The sequence below is a fragment of the Apium graveolens genome, chromosome 3 (assembly GCF_009905375.1).
Source record: "Apium graveolens cultivar Ventura chromosome 3, ASM990537v1, whole genome shotgun sequence".
Classification (NCBI taxonomy): Eukaryota; Viridiplantae; Streptophyta; class Magnoliopsida; order Apiales; family Apiaceae; genus Apium; species Apium graveolens.
In genome coordinates, this window is record NC_133649.1 from 159,380,531 (window position 1) to 159,398,253 (window position 17,723).

At 37.9% G+C, this 17,723-nt stretch overlaps 1 non-coding gene across 1 annotated transcript; it reads right to left on the minus strand.

Annotated features, from left to right (window-relative positions):
* Positions 1–3,207: 3,207 nt before the first annotated feature.
* Positions 3,208–3,314, minus strand: LOC141716373 (small nucleolar RNA R71). The gene has a single exon (XR_012573085.1). It is a non-coding gene; the product is annotated as a small nucleolar RNA R71 (small nucleolar RNA).
* Between the last annotated feature and the right edge of the window lie 14,409 nt (positions 3,315–17,723).

The following is a 17,723-nucleotide window of genomic DNA, read 5'->3' on the forward strand; positions in this document are numbered from 1 at the left end:
TTAGAAAATCAATTTCTGTTACCCCAATTATGAACACTGTTGAGTGGCATTTATGACACTTTATTACGCTCCGTAAAGCTTTTAAGTGGTGTATTTGTACTCAAGTTGTTGGTGTTTTTACATGTTTTTGTGGTGTTTTTGCATTGCAGGCATTTTTCAGGTAATCAGGTAAATTAGCAAGGTTGTAGTGCTATTTGGTGTTTGGATGGTGTTGGAATAAAGTCTCGTGAAAAGACCGGCTCAAATCAGCAAGAAGAAGAAAATAATTCAGAATTTTATTCAGGGGGACGACGCACCCGCGCTGGTCAAGCGCACGGCCGCGCCCAAAGAGCAGAAACTTAGCGCGCCCGCGCTAGTCCAGCGCGCGGCTGTGCCAGGTCGAGGTAGCAGAATTCTGTTTTTATTAGGATTTTGAATTTTTGAAGCCCTGGTCAATTCTACAGCATATATATACATAAATAAAGACGTTTTTCAAGGAGAGACATACAAAAGCTAAAGAAAAGGAGTAAAGAAGACCGGAGAGCATAATTCAACCAAGGCGAAGAAGATCTAGTTTATTCTTGTGATTCTTTATTTTAAGTTGTAACGTTGGATGCTAGTTTTCTTATTCTTGAACCTTTACTTGTGTTTCGTACTTGGTTTTATTAAGTATAAAGACTATGTTTATTATACCATGCTTTCATCGGAACCCACGTTAATGATGAGTCCGATTATGGGCTAATCGTTCTTGTGAGGTTCTAGCAGATTTATTTATGGATTTCTTTAGTTAATTTGTTTTGATGCCTTAGTGTGTGGTGATTGTATGATAACCTAGTATTGGTTGTGCTTATTCATCTTTGAGCATCGCGAACTTATAAGATAGTGTATTAATTCTTAATAAAGCGAAAGTAAATTTAAGGATTTAGAACTTGCCATGCTGGCATAGGTTCATGTGTCATTGTGTTGTGGATATGTTGTGAACTTGATGATTTTATTAACAAAACACCTTAGTAGATTTAACTTAGTGAAAAATGTAGCACTCGACGGATAAGCAAATATTATCCCGACGGATGACTCTATATAGTCCCGAAGGATAAGGATTTGACATCCATCAAATGAGTATCTTATGTAACAATAAGTCTGTAGCACATTTCTGCATACACCTTATTTAGATTCTATAGTAGCATATAAGTCATGTTGACTTTAATTAGATATGCAGAATAGGTTGATTAATTGTACATAGATGATGTCTTGTAATTCTGCATAAATGAAATGAAGTCAAGTGCCAAATAGCTACCCGACGGATAATCAACAATGCTACTCGACGGATGATCAACAAGGCAACCTGACGGATGATCATGTACCCAACGGATAATTAATTCAAACATCTGTTGACAGTGACAACATAGTCACATGCGTCGAGTGTATGCAAAAGGAATGTTGAAGCCTATTCAACTGGGTTTTTGAGAACAAAGAAGCATTGCCATTTCCATGCTATTATGAAGATATTCAAAGACGCTGGAATAGAGTAATGAAGTAGCATATTATTAGACTTGATAGGTTTTGTTTTATTATCTTATCTTAAAACTGTGTAATCTTAGTGATATATAAACCAAGAGTAGCAATTAGAACAATAACGAGACTAAGCAAGTAAATTCTCAGAGAAACATTTGTAAGCTGTATTCTTAGCATTTCTTTGTAAGTTTAGTCGTTCTTATTTTTATAAGCAGCTGTGAGCTACTCAAGCTTCACAGAGTTCTCTCGATATATTTATATATCTCTGGTGGATACTTTCTAATCCACAAGAAATTTTTAAAGACTTGTGTTTTTATTACTTTGTGTTTTTATTCATATTTAACTTGTTATTTTGCACTTTGCAAATCAAAACATTGTCATATATATCTTAAGTTAGAACATTTTATATTTCTCAAAAAGGTTCAAGAATTCCATTCAACCCCCCTTCTGTAATTCTTGTTGCATTGTTAGGGACTAACACATTGTTATGCATGATTCGTATGTAATTTTAACCATCTTACTTACCCTATGTAATTACAATAGATAACTTGTGCATTAAACCATTATGTTGTCAAATTCTATAGACATATAGGGTCTCAATATAATTGGTGTCTAATCAACTTCTATCTCTTTTGTGGATGTCTGGTAGTATGGTATTCATACAACGAAAGTTGGAGTTTATTAGTTTTGTGTTATCTGATTAGTGTCATCACCATTACATGCTGAGGTTAAGAACGAAAAGGCTATTAAATGAAGTACTTAATGAAGTTAGAATCCCATGTTTGCGTTATATATTATTCAACTCTCTTTACTCTCTTTAGTTAATGTTCTTTAGTATAATTCTCAATAGTTAGTCGTAGTATAATCAAAACCTAATTTTTTATTCGTCTTAGTATTGAATAATAGCCATATCATTTTTTCATAAGTGCATAAATCATAAGTTAATCTAAGCATGTCCCTGTGGAAACGAACTATAAATAATTCTATATTACTTGCGAACGCGAATACTTACATGACTTTTAGCGCGTGTTTAGCGACTAACAAGTTTTTGGCGCCACTGCCGGGGACTACAGTGTTAACTTTTAGTTTATGTGTTTGTCATCAGTGATCGTTAAAGTTCATTGACTCAGATATTGTTACTTACTTACTCTGTTCCTTGTCGGGTTTCAGGTACTCTAGTGAGCTTGTATGCATACACATTCGCGGGCTCGTAAGAGAACTCTGGATCAAGCCGAGGAAGAAGCTGTAGTGATTCGAAGGGAAGTTTTTGAGGACGAAGAGAAAGTAGAAGAAGAAAAAGTCAAGGAACCAGCTTTAGTAGTGATGGGAGATCTAGCAGAAACTCCTAAGGCTCTGATGGACTATTCTCAGCCTAAGATCAATGATATTCAGTAAAGCATCATCAGACCAGCCATCTCAGCTAACAATTTTGAGATCAAGTCGAACACGATTTAGATGATACAGAACTCAGTTCAGTTTGGGGGTTCTCCTACAGAAGACCCCAACATGCACATCAGGGATTTTATCGAGATCTGCGACACTTTCAAGTTCAATGGGGTGACTGAAGATGCTATCAAGCTGTGACTCTTTCCATTCTCTCTGAGGGATAAAGAAAAATGATGGTTACATTCTCTACCACCAGGGTCTATCACCACATGGGAAGATAATGCTCAAAAGTTTCTCACTAAATTCTTTCCTATGGCGAAGACTGCTGCAATCAGGAATGCTCTTACTCAGTTTGCTCAGCAAACTGGAGAATCTCTGTGTGAGGCTTGGGATCAATATAAGGAGATGCTAAGGAAGTGCCCACACCATGGAATTCCTGATTGGATGATTATAAACCATTTCTACAATGGTTTGGGTGCTCAGTCTAGACCTATGCTCGATGCAGCGTCTGGGGGAGCCTCATTGAATCCTGAAAAAGCAAAGACTCTAGAATCTAAAGTTGTGGTGGAAGAAGAAAAAGTGTAGAAGGAAGCAGAAGTGGAACCAAGGAAGACTACTGTTGAGCACACTCCTCCTAAGGGTAATACAGGGGAGAAACAGATCTATCCTCCACCTCCTTTTCCTAAGAGGCTGCAGAAGAAAAAGTTGGACAAGCAGTTTGAGAAGTTTCTGGAGGTGTTCAAGAAACTTCACATCAACATACCTTTTGATGAAGCTCTTGAACAAATGCCTAGTTACGCGAAGTTCATGAAAGGTATTCTCTCTAGGGAAGTGAAGCTTGATGACTTGGAAGACCGTTGCTCTCACGGAGGAATGCAGTGTTGTGCTGTAATAGAAGTTGCCTCCGAAGCTTAAAGATCCTGGAAGCTTCACTATTCCATGCACCATTGGAAAGGTGTCATTTGATAAGTGTCTATGTGACTTGGGAGCTAGCATCAATCTGATGCCTTTGTCAATCTTCAAGAAGTTGAACTTGCCTGTCCAAAGCCTACTTATATGACTTTGTAGTTGGCCGACCGTTCTATTATATATCCGCGAGGTATTGTGGAAGATGTCTTGGTTAAGGTGGATAAAATCATCTTCCCTGCTGATTTTGTAATTCTTGATTTCGAGGAGGATAAGAAGATTCCCATAATCTTGGGAAGAGCGTTCTTGGCTACTGGCTGAACCTTGATAGATGTGCAGAAGGGTGAGCTTACCATGCGAGTGATTGATCAGGATGTAACTTTTAATGTGTTCAATACCATGAAGTTCCCTACAGAAAATGAGGAGTGCTTAAAAGTGGAGTTGGTTGATTCTGTGGTTACTTCTGAACTTGATCAATTACTGAGGTCTGATGCCTTAGAGAAGGCCTTATTGGGGAATTACGATAGTGAATATGACGAAGGGGATGAACAATTGCAATTTTTAAATGCTTCTCCCTGGAAGAGGAAGATTGATATGCCTTTTGAATCTCCGGGAATGGATGATTTGAACAAAGATCCAAAGCGCCTCAAGCCATCTATTGAGGAAGATCCTACTCTTGAGTTTAAGCCTCTACCTGAAAATTTGAGGTATGCATTTTTAGGTGATGCATCTACTTTGCCTATTATTATTGCATCTGACCTTTCAGGTAGCGATGAAGAGAAGCTTTTGAGAATTCTTAGAGAATTCAAATCTACAATTGGCTGGACTATAACAAATATCAAGGGAATCAGCCTTTTGTATTGCATGCACAAAATTCTGCTAGAGAAAGGAAACAAGACTACTGTTGAGCAACATAGAAGGCTAAATCTGATCATGAAAGATGTGGTGAAGAAAGAAATTCTTAAGTGACTGAATGTAGGGATCATCTATCCTATTTCGTGACAGTTCATGGGTGAGCCCAGTTCAGTGTGTGCCAATGAAAGGAGGTATCACAGTCGTTACAAATAAGAAGAATGAGCTTATTCCTACACGAACAGTCACGGGGTGGAGAGTTTGCATGGATTAAAGGAAACTAAACAAGGCCACAAGAAAAGATCACTTCCCTCTGCCATTTATTGATTAGATGCTTGACAGATTGGCTGGGCATGAGTACTACTGTCTTCTGGATGGTTATTCTGGTTATAATCAAATCTGTATTGCTCCAGAAGATCAGGAGAATACTACTTTTACTTGTCCATTTGGTACTTTCGCCTTTCAGAGAGTTTCTTTTGGACTATGTGGAGCACCGACCACATTTCAGAGATGCATGATGGCTATCTTCTCTGATACGATTGGTCAAAATGTGGAGGTGTTCATGGACAATTTCTATGCGTTTGGTGATTCATTTGATGAGTGCTTGCATAATTTGGGCGACATTCTCAAGAGGTGTGTTGAGACCAATTTGGTTCTCAATTGGGAGAAATGTTACTTTATGGTGCGACAGGGCATTATTCTTGGGTACAAGGTCTCTAGTAAGGGTCTTGAGGTGGATAAAGCCAAAGTGGGGGTCATCAAAAATCTTCGCCCACCAATTTTTGTTAAGGGGGTTTGCAGTTTTCTTGGTCATGCGGGCTTCTACAGGCGGTTCATCAAGGACTTCTCAAAAATTTCTAAACCTTTGTGCAATCTTCTGGAGAATGATGTCCCGTTTAAGTTTGATGATGAGTGTGTGGCTGCTTTTGAATTCTTAAAGAAGAGTTTAATCACGGCACTTGACATAACTGCACCTGATTGGAATGACCTTTTGAGATGATGTGCGATGCAAGTGACTATGCAGTTGGAGCAGTTCTTGGGCAGAGAAAGAACAATATATTTCATGTAGTCTACTATGCTAGTAAGACTCTTAATGGTGCTCAACCGAATTATACTACTATGGAGAAAGAACTTTTGGCTATTGTCTATGGTTTTGAGAAATTTTGATTTTATCTCCTTGGGACGAAGGTGACAATTTTCACTGATCATGCTGCAATTTGATATCTCATCTCAAAGAAGGACTCGAAGCCTAGATTGATCAGATGGGTTCTTTTGCTTCAAGAATTTGAATTAGAGATCAATGACAGAAAAGGGACTGAAAATCAAGTCGCTAATCATCTCTCGCGTTTAGAAGATCCAAGTGCAACTTCACTAGATAAGATATTAATCAATGAGTCTTTTCCCGATGAGCAGCTGTTTGGAGTGCAAGAGGAAGAACCGTGATTTGCAGATATTGTGAACTACCTTGTGAGTAATATAATGCCTCCCGACTTATCATACGCTCAAAGGAAGAAGTTTCTGCATGAAGTGAAATGGTATATATGGGATGAGCCATTTTTTTTTGACAAGGACCTGACCAAATCATCATGAGATGTATTCCTTACAGCGAAACGGGGGGGGGGGGGGATCTTGCGAGATTTCCACTCAACGGCTTATGGAGGACACTATGGTGGAGAAAAGACAGCAGCTCGTATTCTTTAAGCAGGTTTCTTTTGGCTGACCTTGTTCAAAGATGCTCATCAGTTCATTTTGAAATATGATCGATGTCAACGTGTGGGTAATATGTCCAGGAGGGATGAGATGCCTCTTAATGTGTGCTTCTCGAGGTTGAAGTCTTCGATGTTTGGGGAATTGACTTTATGGGACCATTTGTCTCATCTTGTAATAATCAGTATATCTTGTTAGCAATTGATTATGTGTCGAAATGGGTTGAAGTTAAGGCGTTTCCAACGAATGATGTGAAAGTAGTGCTTAATTTTCTTCACAAGCAGATATTCACAAGGTTTGGAACTCCAAGAGTCATAATCAGTGATGAGGGGTCGCATTTTTGCAATCACGAGTTCACTTCTATGATGTAAAGGTATAACGTGAATCATCGCATTGCTACGACTTATCATCCTTAGACAAATGGTCAAGCTGAAGTATCCAACAGAGAGATCAAGCGCATTTTAGAGAAGGTTGTGTGTCCATCAAGGAAAGATCTAACTCTCGTCTCCGTCTTTTTCCTGGAAAGTTGAAGTCAAGGTGGTCAGGGTCGTTTGTTGTCAAAACTGTATTTCCACATGAAGCGGTGGAGAATTTTGAGAATGATCCGGGCCAAGCATTCAAGGTAAATGGTCAGAGATTGAAGCATTACTATGTTGACACGACAAACCACGAGGTGGTTAGTGCCATTTTATTGTCCATTTGATCTCACATTTCTACGTTGAGCTAATGACGTAAAACAAGCATTTCTTGGGAGGCAACCCAAGTTTGTTGTACATTAGTAGGTAGAGGAAGCAAGAAGAAAAGAGAAAAATACAAAAAATTCAGAAAAACAGAAAATTTCAGGGCCAACTTCAGAAGCTGAGCGCGCCCGCTGATCTAGCGTGCGGCCGCGCTGGAATTCCAGAAACCAAGCGCGCCCGCGCTGATCTAGCGCGCGCCCGCACCAATTTGGCAGAAGGTGAGCACGCCCGCGCTGGGGTCCCGATTCAAAAAAAAAAGCAGTTTATAAAGAAAAAATTGGTGTTTTTGATAGAAAATCAAATTCCACCCGATTTTTACTCTTCCACATCCCAAATTTCCCTCTCCAAATCAAACCCATTATTCTCACTATTCCCATAATCAATTCCCAATTCTATTCCATATTTAATTCTCTTCTCACCTCCTATATATACATACACTTATACACAAACTTCTCCACAACTTCACAAATTCTCAAAACACAATTCTCCCTCAAACACTTATCTTTTATTCTCTCTTATTCAATCCCAATGGCACCCAAGAGACAAAGAACTCAAGTAAGCAGCAACACCAATGATTCTTTGAGTGCGGGTGGTGTGAGGCCGAGGTTTTCAACTCCCGAGGCTGAAGTGGAGTATACTAATACAAATGCGGAGAAGAATGGTTTCACTGTGGTTAGGGGGATGACTGTGGATTATAGTGCTGATACGATAAGGAGGGTGATTGAGCAGCCCGCGAGGATGCCCGGTCAGGACACTTGGAATGATAAGACTCCAGAGGACTTTGATCTGGATTTTATTGTTGCTACTTTGTGTGTGCCTGAGACTCATTGGAAGTTCAAGAGGGGCACGACTAATTACTCCACGTTCCCTGCCTCGTGTATGAACAGGTTTGCGCGTTCTTGGAATTTGTTTATCTGTGCTAACATCATGCCATCTTCTCATGTGTATGAGATTACTGTGGAGCGTGCTCATTTGTTGTGGGGTATTCTTCAGGGGGACTATGTGGATCTTGGGATGGTTATTTACCAGGGTATTTTGAGGTTCTTGAGAGGAGGTACTACGGGTTCTATACCTTATGCGTCTATTGTGACGAAGTTGTGCGTGGCAGTTGGTGTTCATTTGTAATGACCGAGAAATTACACTTGTATTATATCATAATAAAGATAAATTATGTGTATTATTATGTGATTAAATATGTTGAGTCATTAAACCCTAACTGCTATGTGTTACGTGTTGTCTGTTTTGATCCAAACGTGTTTTGGATATTTATTGAGTGTTTTATCGTAAGTTATATATTTTATATCAAAACCTGTACAGCTCAAAACCATGTTTTAAAAGCTCGTATTTCAAACAAAATCATTGGCCCTATTTTGTCAAAAATGCCATATATCATATCGTTATTCTGAACCCCTAGACGTTTTACAAATTTACCTTTTTCGCGAAAAATGACTTTTCCGGACCCCTTCGGGTACCAAAAACCCCACAAAAATCACATTTTTATTTTTATATGATCATGAAATTATCATACATTATTTTTCTTTGCATTTTTGTAATATTCACAATTTTTTGGAATTTTTAGCATTAATTTTGTATGTATTGGATATTTAAAAATTCATTATTAATACCCAAAAATTATAAAAATTGGGGCCAAATATTTTTATTAGGAGTGTAATTAGCCCCTTAATTTTATTTAGGGGTAATATTTTCATAAATATAAATACCATATTTATAATTAATTATTCAGTTAATTACCATTAAAAATAAGAAAAAAATAAAAAGAAAAGGGATTAGGGTTTGAGTGAAGAACAGGGCAGGAGAATCAAAGTCGATTTTGATCGTGATTCCGGCATCCAAATCGAACGCGTGAGTACTCGTTTTGAAGCTTGTGATCTGTACTTTCTGTTCATGTACTTATTTTCATTGATTATTGAGTTGATTTTTGATTGGTATTTTCGGGTTTTAATTTTGAATTCGGGTTTGAATTTCTAGTTGTTGTTTGATGTTATGGTTGTTAGAGACGTTTAGATCGTCGATTTTGGAGTCGAACGACACCGGTTTCGTCGATTTTGGTTGAGGTTTTAGCATCGTCGGAAAAGCGGCGCCGCCGCCGTTGTTCTTCGTTTTCCGGTGACGACGTCGACGACTGGAGAAGAAGGAAGGAAGGAGAAGGTGTCTGTGTTGCGGTGCACCAGAAACGGGGAAGAAACAAGCTTGAATCACACGATTTGGTCGTGTTTTTGTCTCACCGGATTTTTGCCGGGAAACGTCGCCGGCGTCGGATTCTGGGTTGCTGGGGTGTGTTCTTCGCGACCCGGGTTCGACCCGGTTTGTAACCCGGTTTCGACACGGGTTTGATCCTAAAAACCCTAATCTGAAACCCTGAAATATGTTTCTGATATATTATTTATTTATTATATTTTCTAAAATCAGAAAATCAGTTTTAATAATTCTAATAATTAATTAAAAATTAGTTTTAAATTCTAAAAAATAGTATTATTAATTTCTAAATTATTTTATTAAATTATAAATTCGAATTTAATTATGTAATTAATTATTTAATTATTTATCCAATTATTTATTAGTTATCTAATTAAATAATAATTAGGTAATTAATTAATAATTAGGTAATTAATTAATAAATAAGGATTAAATAATACGATTAATAATCCGATAATTAGTTAATATTATGAGTAACTCGTATTCATACGAGTAGTGATTCGATAATTAGAATTATTATTCGAGTGATAGTTATTCGAAGAATGTCGTAATAATTATTTGTATCGTATAATTAAATATCGATAATTAATTAACGAATCGTATAAGTTACAATAATAATAATGTAATGGTTCGATAATTATGTGAGGATTGCGAGTAGCTCGTAATTATACGAGTAGTTAATCGTTGAGTAGATTATAATTCGAGTAATTAGTAGTTATTCGATAAATAGCGTATCAGTTAATTGAATCGATTGATTATTTGTAAATAATCGATCCGATCGAGTAAGTGTTATTAATTTGTGAATAATTGTAATAAATAGTAATTAATCCTAATAATTAGGGATTAATTATTTTAAAATACAATAATTATTGATAATTATTTAAAAATGTAATTAAGGATTATTTAATTATAATTAATTATGTATAATTAATTATTAATTAATTAAATCTTGTTTAATTCATAATAATCAAACCGTTAGTCCGATTTGAGCGAAACGCAGACCCTAAGACTCAGAAAAATGAAACGAATCCAATAAAAATAGTTGTAAGTTATAATTTATTCCGGAAGAGAGTGGTTTTGTGATAATTAATTATTCATAGGCCCTATTAGGGGTAGAATCGAGTCGAATAAATCCCGAAAAATTGTAATAAAATCAGATAGGGTTAGTTATTATAAATATGAGTCTAGAATCGATTCTAAAAATAATTATAAGTCTAAAAATTAATTATGTACTTTATGTGTTATGTGCTTTACGTGGCTATGTGAACCTTACGTGCTATATAATTATATGTGTATATATGCGAGTCAGATAGAAACGCATGGGTGGACTGATCAGGTTACGTGGTCTCAATTCGAGATACACGTATATAGTAAGTTATCTAAACAACTATCTTTCTATGATTGGTTCAGTGTTAGAAAGCCAGAGCAAGCTAGGGACAAAAGGCGGTGAGTTGAACCAGGTTAAGTACGCGCAAGGCAAGTTTTTCCCCTATTCTAAATTCAGAATAGTGAATTATAATTCTTTTTCTCATATCAGTTACCTTTGATAATTATTGTTCATATACATTGTTACCCAATTATTAATGCTTGTTTCTATTTCATTTCGATTCTTGATTTCTCCCAATTTATTGAATCCTCTATTCATATTCCAATACTTTTACCCTTGTTACATATACTCTGGTATGTCCTGGTATTGGGATATATCAAAAGCATTCCGATTTTTCCGGATGCTATACCTTGGACTGGATGGTTACTATACGGGCTGGGTTTTACCCAGACCATTATTTAATTGGCCATAGTTGCCTGAGTACTCTTTATGTTGGTTGGGTCTATGCAGTTGGGTATAGATCCGTACTGTATCCTGACTGATCAGCGGGTTATAGTGTATATGTTGGTTTTTGTTTCCAGTCTTGTTCATTTGGCACTCGCTAGTGTTGGCAAATTATTATCCTATACAGATTCAGATGGTTGTTCAAACCAGCAGCTTATTGGTTCACTTATTTCTCTCTCTTTATACTATATATATTGTTGCAGGCTTGTTGAGCAATTTTGGCTCATCCCTTTTTATTGTTATTCCTATTGTTTTACAGTTAAGGTAGAGAATGAAACCCATCAGGACCCGCGTAGTCAAGAAGCGAGTCAAGCAGCGGGACCCTCTTATACCAAGAGTGTTCCTTCCTATTCCCGAAGAGAGCTTTAAATTACCAGATCAGGTGTAGCAGGATAAGTAGTAATGTTGGGTTGAATAAAAGTTTTATGTAGTTTGAATAAAAGTTGTGTGGTGAGAACGTAGATAGAATAAAGTTTTGTAACAAAGAGAGTTCTTAAGACAGATTATTTTATTTGGGTTTGTAATAAAGTGTAGTATGTGGTTCTTGTTTTCAACTCAACCCTTAAAAGATCCTGAGTAGTAATAGTTCGGGGTAATTATTATATTTATATTCCGCTTGTGCAGGTTTAGTTTGTAGTTGTTGTTAATAATGCCCCAAATCTATACCCCGGATTTGGAGGGTGTTATAGTTGGCATCAGAGTTTAGGATTGACCCTTGAAAACAAGAACGTTAGGATTAGGATAAGATAGGAAAATTAGATAGGATAGAAGTAAGAGTGTTAGGATTGTCTATTTATGTGATTATAAGTTATGATTTTAGGAATATGGTTTGATTTGTTTTTGTGTTATTATTGTTATTGGTATTAGATGGTTTCTTTATCAGAGCGGATTGAGTCAGACCCAGTAGCAGTACCTGTACTAGCCCCAGTATCAGTGTAGATGTTTCCTCCATTGCCACCACCTCCACCATTGCCACCTGGACCAGCACCAGAGATATCCACCTCCATCAGAGGTACCAGACTTTGTTGATTATTTTTCTTATTTTGAGCCGGAGATGCCTGACTTTCGACTTTTGGAGTTACCGATGTTTGATGTTCCTGATATGATGGATCTTCCACAATGGGATGACCTAGAGCCGCAGATTCCAGTACCGCAACCTGAGATTCCAGATATTCCACAGATGGATCCAGAGGCAGAGCCACCAGTGTATGCACCTATGGAGCATCCTGTCTTATTTCCTGTCCCATTAGCTATTTATGCCCCTGTTCCCGGAGTATATCAGTTTCCACAGCCAGAGTTCATGGATGAGATAGTAGTATATGGGCCGTTACCTTCTCGAGGTTCTAGCACGGATCTTCGTGAGCATCATACAGTTACTTATCAGCATTTTCAGGCGGAGAGAGAGGAGATGATTCGATGGCAGAACCAGTGCAGAGAGATCCTTGGATTGTTTGAGACACAGGCGGATGGTCCCGTCCGAGCATTACGATCAGATTATATATTGAGGGAGAGGTTACGTCAGATTCACCGAGTTAATTCTCAGCAGCTTACGGATCTGAGACAGCAGAATATTAGTGCAGAGATAGCATATCGTAGAGCGTTGGGACTTACCGAGGCAGTGCTAGAGGCATTGCAGGAGGAGTTATGTCACGTGCTACCAGGATTCTGAGACTAACAGATAGAGGAGTGTTGTATCATGTACATTTTTGTAGATAGAGGCAGCATAGTATTGTATGACTAGTTGTATGAGTGTAGCTACTAACTTTGACTAATAGTAGTAGTAGTACGACTGATATATCATAGGCTTTTGTATCAAGCACTGACACCTGCAGCTGGTGTTCTACCTATATATATATGAGATGGTCTTTTACACGTTTTCTTTATTTTATTTCCAGTCATTAAGCATTTACATTTATTTTCATTATTTTATCGTTGCATATTTACAAATATTGTTTTATTTACGCTCATGTTGTGCCCTTTATATTTTCAAAAAGATTTTAAAGTATTTTTTTAAAAAAGGATTTATTTACACATCATATTGTTTGATTTATTTGGATATTTAATAAATTGTTTTCTTTCCCCATATCAACTGTTTTAATACGGTTTTAATATTATAAAGACTATTTCCATTCCATAACACCTGTTTAATATACCGTTATTAAGAGAACCCATTGTTTTATTACCTGAAAGATGGCACCTAAAAGAAAAGCACGACCCGACTCATCAAATGGAAATACCGAGGGCCAAAATAATAATAACCAGATGGATCAGATGTTTAATCTCATGCAACAGCAGATGTTGATGATGCAACAACAAATGCAGCAGTAACAGCAGTTCCAACAATAGATGTTACAGCAAGCCGCTCATCCAGGACATCAAGTACCACCAGCAGCACCTACGGTCACTTTCAAGCAATTTCAGTCGGTAAAGCCTCCAGAATTTACGGGTTCCACAGATCCTACAAAGGCGAGAGCTTGGCTGAAAGAGATAGAAAAAGCTTTTTTGTTTGTGAAAGTTGAGGAAGAATAGAAGACGAATTTTGCAAGCTACTTTCTAAAGGGCGAAGCTAACTACTGGTGGGAATCAAAGAAAGCTTTGGAAGAAGAAGGTGTGGTGACCTGGGATAGATTCACTGATCTTTTCTTGGAGAAATATTTTCCTCGCTTTATGAAGAACCAGATGGAGATCAAGTTCCTGGAGCTGAAGCAAGACAACTTATCGGTCGCTGATTAAGAGACCAAGTTTACTGAATTGGCCAGATTTGTTCCTGAGCAAGTGGATACGGATGAGAAGCGGGCCAAGAGATTCCAGCAGGGACTGAAACCATGGATTCTTAGCAGAGTAGCTGTGTTTGAACTGACGACTTATACCGCTGTTGTTCAGAAGGCCATGATTATTAAAGGTGAAAGTGAAGCAGCTTAGAAAGAGAAAGGACCAGGAAATTCTCAGAATCGTTTCAACAAAAGGCCGGGATTTCAAGCCCGGGGAAAAGCAAACTTCAGGAGACCAGAACAAAACAACCAGAGGATGGGTAATCGACTTCCTGTCCCAACTCAGCAAAGACTTATTCGATCGCCTATACCTGATTGCAGAACGTGTGGTAAAAAGCGTACAGGAATTTGCAACAAGCCAAATGTCACGTGTTTTAAGTGCAAGCAAAGGGGACATTACTCTGGAGAATGTCCGATGGGAAGAGCAGAAGTCACTTGTTTCCAGTGTGGAAGAAAAGGACATATTGCCAAAGACTGCAGAGGAGTTGCAATGGCCGCTAGTATTCCAAGAGTTTTAACATTACCTCCACCTCCACTACCACTACAAAATCAGCCCAGGGCAAGGACTTTCAACATGTCAATGAAGGAAGCAGTACAGAGTCCGAATGTGGTTGCAGGTACACTTCCTATAAATTCCGTAAATGCTCTAGTATTGATTGATTCAGGAGCTACTAGATCTTTTATTTCTGAAGATTTTATCTCTAAGATAGATTGTGAGACTCAGTGGTTAGATGAAGTGTTAGTCATAAAATTAGCAAATGATGATCAGGTTAAGGTAGATCGAGTATGCCCAAGTTGTGATATTGAGATAGGGAGATGTCATTTCTCAGTTGATTTGATACCTTTCAGGTTAGGAGAGTTTGATGTTATTTTAGGAATGGATTGGCTAGCTAGTAATAATGCTCAGATCGATTGTGCAAATAAGAAAGTGAAATTGCAACCTAAAGGAAATAAAACGGTAACATTTAAAGGTGAGAAGCAAAAGCAAAAATTCCTAACAATGATGCAGACGAGAAGATTGCTACGCCAAGGATGTCAAGCTTACTTAGCCTATATATTGGATACCGACAAGGGTAATCCGAAGATTGAAGATATTCATGTAGTTTGTGAGTTTCTTGATGTTTTTCCAGATAAACTTCCAGGACTTCCACCGGATCGAGAAATCGAGTTCACTATTGACTTGACGGCAGGGACTGAACCAATTTCAAAAGCTCCATAGCGAATGGCACCTGTTGAAATGAAGGAATTAGCAAAGCAGTTGCAAGAACTTCTCGACAAAGGAATTATAAGGCCAAGTGTATCCTCATGGGGCGCACTAGTATTGTTCGTGAAAAAGAAGGACGGTAGTATGCGACTGTGTATTGATTATCGTGAGCTGAACAAGTTAGCTATCAAGAATAAATATCCTTTACCTCGCATCGATGACTTATTTGATCAAATAAAAGGAGCAGTATGGTTTTCGAAAATCGATTTATGATCAGGCTATCATCAGTTAAAGATCAAGGCAGAAGATATTCCAAAGACGACGTTCAGAACGAGATACGAACACTATGAATTTCTTGTGATGGCTTTTGGATTGAAAAATGCACCTGCAGCGTTTATGGACTTGATGAATCGAGTATTCAAGAAGTATCTAGATAAGTTTATCATTGTATTTATTGATGACATCTTAATTTATTCAAAGACGGAAGAAGAACATGCAGCGCACTTAAGAACGACATTGGAGATATTACGAAAGGAGCAGCTTTATGCGAAATTTTCAAAATGTGAATTTTGGTTGAAGGATGTGCAGTTTCTAGGACACATCATCAGTATTGAAGGAATTCAAGTGGACCCAGTGAAGATTGAAGCTATTTTAAATTGGGAAAGACCAAAGACGCCAACTGAAGTCAGAAGTTTCTTGGGATTAGCCGGTTATTACAGAAGATTTGTTAAAGATTTTGCAAAGATAGCCACACCATTGACAAAGTTGACGCGAAAGAATGAAGAGTTTGAATGGAACGAGAAATGTGAAGCAAGTTTCCAAGAATTGAAGAATCGACTCGTAACTGCACCCGTGCTTATGTTACCTGATGATCAAGGAGACTTTGTCATATACAGTGATGCTTCATATCGATGACTTGGATGCGTTTTGATGCAACATGGAAATGTGATCGCATATGCTTCCAGACAGCTAAAGCCGCATGAACAAAAATAACCGATGCACGATCTTGAACTAGCAGCAATTGTGTTCGCACTGAAGCTTTGGAGACATTATTTGTACGGTGAAAGATGTGAGATTTACACGGACCAAAAAAGCTTGAAGTATATTTTTACCTAGAAGGAACTTAACATGCGACAACGACGTTGGCTAGAGTTAATTAAGGATTACGACGTTTCAATCAATTATCATCCAGGCAAGGCCAATGTAGTAGCAGATGCGTTAAGTCGGAATGATTGAACTTGTTAACATCTTCAGAGGACTTAATCAAGGAATTCGATAAATTGGAGATTGAAGTTCGTGTACCAGAAAATTCTACCGAAATGATTTACGCTATGACTTTTCAGCCAGAACTATTGGAGAAAATAAGAAGGTGTCAGGAAGAAGTAATGGACCGGTATATAGACAATTTAACAGGAGAAGAGATTACCAGTCAGAAGGATGCTAAAGGAATTTTTCGTGTTGCTTCAAGGATTTGGATACCTAATGTACTGGAACTGAAAGTGGAAATTTTACAAGATGCTCATAGTTCAAGATATTCAATCCATCCCGGAAGCACAAAGATGTACAGAGACCTGAAGGAAAATTTTTGGTGGCCGAATATGAAGAAAGAAATAGCGGAATGGGTCAGCAAATGTTATACGTGCCAAAGAATGAAAGCTGAACATCAACGCCCGAGCGGACTACTACAGCCACTAGACATTCCCGAATGGAAATGGGAGCACTTAGCTGTGGATTTCGTAGTGGGACTTCCAAGGACGAAATCAAATCACGATGCAATTTGGGTTATCGTTGATCGATTGACAAAATCAGCACATTTTCTTCCGATTAACGAAAGATTTTCACTGGACAAGTTAGTGCACTTATATCTCAAGGAAATTGTGATGCGTCATGGAGTACCAGTATCGATTGTATCGGATCGAGATCCTCGTTTCAATTTGATATTTTGGAGACAATTCCAAGAATGTCTAGGAACAAAGTTGAGCATGAGTACATCCTATCAACCACAAACGGACGGGCAAAGCGAAAGGACAATTCAAACAATTGAAGATATGCTACGTGTATGCGCAATAGATTTTGAAGGCAATTGGGACGAGCACTTACCGCTAGTGGAATTTTCTTACAATAACAGTTATCAAGCAAGTATTGGGATGCCACCTTATGAAGCTCTATATGGAAGAAAATGCTGATCACCTACCTGTTAGGATGAAGTGGGAGAACACAAGATTCTAGGTCCAGAACTGATTCAGCAGACCAAGGAAAAAGTAGAACTGATCCGCAAGCGACTCGAAGCGGCGTAGAATCGACAGCGTAAATACGCAGATCTATCTAGAAAGGATATGGACTACCAGGAAGGAGAGCATGTATTGCTAAAGGTATCACCATGGAAGGGATTAACTAGGTTTGGCAATAAAGGCAAATTAAAACCTCGCTACGTCGGACCATTTGAAATTTTGAAAAAAATTGGGAAGGTTGCGTACGAGTTAGCTTTACCACCCCATATGCAGCATATTCACAACGTATTTCATGTATCTATGCTTAAGAAGTACAACCCTGATACAAGACATATAATAGAGTATGAACCAGTAGAACTTCAGGCAGATTTGTCATATGTAGAA